This window comes from Pinus tabuliformis, chromosome 3_1, assembly GCF_031772625.1.
Source record: "Pinus tabuliformis cultivar Carrire ecotype Pingquan chromosome 3_1, CPIR1, whole genome shotgun sequence".
Lineage (NCBI taxonomy): Eukaryota > Viridiplantae > Streptophyta > Pinopsida > Pinales > Pinaceae > Pinus > Pinus tabuliformis.
In genome coordinates this window covers 149,025,625-149,030,930 of record NC_142301.1, presented here as the reverse complement: position 1 = coordinate 149,030,930, position 5,306 = coordinate 149,025,625, and positions in this window count along the sequence as shown.

Here is a 5,306-nt window from a genome sequence, read left to right as displayed (position 1 = left end):
TGTTAGATCCAATGAAAACTTCAATCAAAAATTGAACCTAGATCCCTTTTTGAAGAGATCACTTCAATTCCTTCTTAAAAAAATACCACCCCCTTTATCAAATAATAAGCCCCTTTTTTTAATTAAAGAACAAAAGAAAACTTCAATTAAACCCCTTTATCCAATCGCAGAGGCTTCCTTGGAAGGCAGCGCATATTGCACCATTCCCATCAGTCGGTTCTTCAAAATAGAGGTCCAGTCCTATGGGATTCCTGGTCTTCACAAGGTCAGTGCTCCACTGCGGCTATTGATTGTCAAATCAAATGCCCCAGAAGGGCTATCCATGATTTTCCAACGCTGATTCCCTTCAACGCATGTTGTTGATCTCGTCAGGCCTCTTTCTAACGATGGCCTCTAGCATGCTCCGTGACAGCCAATCCAAGAGGAAATACGCCAAGTAAGATACACAGACAACAACAACTTACCATGCAAGCAACAACACGAAAACTCCTCTTCCTCGGCAGTCTCGACCTCCTACAGCCTCCTCCATGGCAGTCTCTAAGCACCAGCAGCGAACACGGCTCTTCTATGAGCCCCTTCTTCCCGGATTCGATCGGTGGATAGGATCGAGCCCAACTCGTACACGGGGTATTGGATGGCCAGAAGCAATATGTTGAAGCCGGATATAATCTCAAACGACGGTGACTAGCTCGTGAAGTTGTTGTTGCACTGCCACTTCCAGCTCCACTGCGTTGAGGAAACCAATTCTTTGGCTATGAGATCGCAGCAAAATATACCAAGCGGCAAAAGTTTTTAGTCAATCTGCAGTGGACTCGCAGGGGTAGAGGGAACTCGCAGGCCGCTCCCCCTTCCAATACAACCGTGACCCGATTGCTTTGATAAGCCAAATCCACCAACAAAAAACCTCACCAGAGACTCCACCGACACGGTCGGTGCACTTGAAGAATGGCACACTCGTGCCGTTCTAGAGAATAAAAATCGCATAAAGCTGGAACTGAATCGACGCGACTATAGTGCTAAATTTTGCGCTGATCTCCATTCAAAATGCGTTGGTCTCTCTACTCAGGGTTACAATTATTCCTCAGCCCGATAGCTTTGATACCATTTAAAAAATATAAGAATCAAATTTATTAATAAATCTGAGCCGCTCACAGCTGCTGAACACAATCTAGAAACTGCTTTTGGAGAACACGTTCTGCTTTACATTTATTATATGAGAAATATATATAATTTACACAGATATAAGGAAGTTGAAACAACACCCTAGAAAACAGGAACAAACTCCTAATCTAAAATTCAGTTTAAACTATCACTCCATTAAAACATTTCTTCATTAATCTTAACAAATATGACATATATAATAAATTAAATATTTTTTATATTAATTATAAATTAATATCTAATATTAATTATTTAATTTATATTATTAAATTAATATTATTTTTATCTTACGCTAAAGAAAATTTCTATTTTAAATATACACAGTACATAATGATAAAAAATTTCATATAACCTAGAGACATTCATCAATGATTCACGACACTACTTCCAATAATGTTAAATTTATATTTTAAATAATAATAAAAAATGGTGACACAAAAGTGTCATATAGCCAAGAGACGCGCATGCACGATTCTTCCAATAATGTTAATAATTTGAGTTGATGTGCATGTGATTGTAATAGTTGTATATAAATTATGCTATTAGTCTCTGTCATAGCACGGAATATAAAAATGTATAGTGTATCTGTGAAATTGGGAAATGTATTGGTTTTTTAAGTGATATTTTTAAATTGATTTTGTTTGAAATTTTGTGGAGATTTTTTAAAATAGTATGTTTGGTATTTATATATTTTTAATTCTGTGAGAGATTTTAAAGATGTTAAATTTATTTATGCATTAAAAAATGTATTTTAAATAATAAAAATACATAAAATCCCTAATATTTTCATCATATAATTTCAACATAAAAAATAAAAACATTTAATAATTAAACTAGCCTATATAAAAATATATTTTTTATCATCCATTTAAATAATTATAATTAAGTTTTAAAGTTTTTATAATTTATTTTATAATATTTTGCCAAATTAATTTTTAATAAAAATATTATAAATAAAATAAACCAATTAATATACTCAATACCCTTATATTTATATTTATGGTGAACATCTTGTAAGTAGACCATATGGAAAATCTAATGGCCTTGCAATTTTGAAATGAAATACTACGGATGAGACCCTTTGAAATAATTGTTTTAGAGTAGAACTTTCAAAGTTGCAAATGAAGCAATCCAAGTTGGTGCTATTTCAGTAGGTATTAGGCTTCATGAGAAAAAAGTCTCATGACTAGATGTGCCTGAATAGATCTGTGACGTCGAGCATAGCTTCTCCGTCGTGAAGGCTGGAGAAAAGCAGGTCGAGGAGGAGGAAGAAGCATTTCATCATGCAAGTTATAAGAATCTGAAGCTAGAGGTCAGTCTGAAACTGGCCCTCAATGTCCTGGATCTGAATAGTTTCCCATCCAAGTTGCTGCTATTTCAGTAGGTATTAGGTTTCATGACATAAAAGTGACATGGCAAGTGTTACTGGCCAAGCCGTTACCATGGTCAAATATCGCTAACCTGCACAGACAGATCTAGAATATTTTATTTACATCTAAATCTAAATTATAAAACTTTATTATCGATTTTAGAAACGTTTCGAAATCTTTATTATTTTTGTTAAAATAAGTTAATTAGTCGAGCATATTTTTACTTCTCTCCATATTTATTGTAATTATCAAGTTTTGTGTGATTAATAGAAGAGCTATAACTAGTATGTTTTGTGTGTTAATTTGTATTTTGCATTTTCTATTTTTCCCACAAATTAATATCAAAGTTGAGAAAAGAAGAAAAATCTATAACGTCTAATGTCTATAGAGCCATTTAAAACCATTTAAAAAAAAACTAACATTTTTTTTTAAATTGCATTGACAAATTTTAACAGTGTTAATTTGGCCAAAATCACACCTAATTAATACAAAACTGCCAATATTTCGTTTTATTCGAGTTATTTGCGCAGTTGGGTTGTGTGATGCACATCCCGTGACATTTAAAAAGGTTGTATATTAATTCAAAACGGTTCAATTTTTTTTTGTTTTGGTCGAGAGTTACGTGGGATACGGTTTTAAAAAGTCAAAAGCTAGCCGTTCCATTATGAGCCTCTTCGTACTTGGATTGAATTCGTATTAAGCATATGAGACTCTTTTTATTAAAGGCGACTCATAAAGTTCAAGAATTTTTTTAAAAAGAGATATATTATAATAAGTTTTTTTATTTTAAAAGAGGCTTATTATAATAAGTGTTTTTATAAATAACAAGGAGCCACTGCCGTGGCGGTAGTCCCTGCCGGGGTCTGCAGGGACAACTGCAAGTTAGCTAACAGCAAATGGATTGCATGAAGTAGGAGCTGGACTGAATTGCAGAATTTGTAACAGCAAATGGATTGCATGAAGTAGGCGCTGGACTGAATTGCAGAATTTGTATTAGGAAAAGTATTATGTATAAATTAGGTGATAAGATGAAATAATAATGATTTTTTATTTTTAATATTTAATTTACATAATAATGGTTAATAAAGATTAAAGTTGTTTTATAAGATTAGGAAAAGTATTATGTATAAATTAGGTGATAAGATGAAATTCAAACACATTTAAAAAAGAGTTTAATATTTTTTTGAAAAGTATCACCATAATAAGATGGAGAGCAATGAAGAAACTAATGGGATTGCGCTTTCACACTGTCATCATAATGCATAATGTGAACTAGATGTTCTGTACATATCATACCCACCAAAAGCATTTAGCGGATAATAAATATGTTTTTCTGTATTTATTGCGCGTTGAGATAAGTCTAACAATCAATTTGTGAAAGCATAAAACACGAGAATTATTTTTATTTTTTAACCTGGATTAAGTGCAGTCCAGGCAGCCAAACCACGAACGAAAACCCATCAATTAAGAACATGAATTTCCGAATACTATGAAAGAGCCGATGAATCTGTTCATAAGTTTTATAAAAATAAAGGGAAAGTAATCTCAGTGTAATTTTATTGTATATTCTAAAATATTTTATAAAATTGAAGAAAATGAATCAAATTCTATTAACCCAGATTTCCTAAATATTCCATAATCTGAAATCTAAAGATGACAGGGAATTTTGAGCTTCTCTCCACGAGAGTTTTAGTCATTTAGCCGAAAAATAATGTGATTTAATTAAAAATTTGGTCGGATGTAATAGTTTCTGGATTATATGACTATGTATATTCTATGGTTAATTGTTTTGAAATACTACAAATTAAATAAACATCTAAAGTAGAAATACGTGATGCTTTATTCTTTTCTTTTCCCATACGTGTCTCGAGAAAAGATAAGTCTATAATAATTGTCGATAGGTATGTTCTATTTGGCTTGAACAACCACAGGAACATAAAGCTCAAAATCGTTCTGTTTCATAAATATTATTTGTGGCCACATTTATAAAACTTTTAACGTTTTCATAAAAGTTGTAAAACAAAAGAGTTTAACAGTTTGCTTGTTCCTCAAATAAGAGAGATTTTTCAAACGCAGCTACCATAAAGTGGGCCCATCCGTCAACCACTCGTCTACAGTGAAATACATCAACATGCATGTTTACCAAATGTAACCAGATGTCGCCAACACAGTTCGGACAGATGTGACTCCTGTGCGGCCTCATCTCTGGAATTGTCTTCTGTGCAAAAATCTTGTGACTGGTATTCTTCCGGCCTCCTTTGAAGATTGAGTAGAAGTGATTAAAGGAAAACTTCATAACAGTGCGGCCTTATTGTCTAATCTCTGCAGTCGTGAATATTCATCCTGAGAGGCCTTCTATCTGAAACATTCGGCATTACATTCTCCAGTATTGCGAATTCAAAAGGCCCTCGATGAAAACGGCCTTAGAAGAAAAGACCGATAGGGAATTCAAAGACAGAATTAGCAACATTGCTCAGAGGCTTAAGGAAATATCAAGGGAGAAGAACAGGGCAACTGGCAAAATTACAGTGTAGAAAACAAGACAATGTGAGTAGTCAAAATTCAAGAACTGATGGCCTTGTCATCACGCTGGGAGACTCTGCCATGCAGAAAAGAAGAAGAGTGTCTGAATATGGTCCATGTACATCATCACAAGTTGCATCTGACAAACCAGGTAAGCGTACTCTTATTTTCCCTCAGTTTCAACAGTTGCTGTCAATTATTGTTTTATTTTACTATTTTACATTATAATACTTCTATTCCCAATTTCAATTT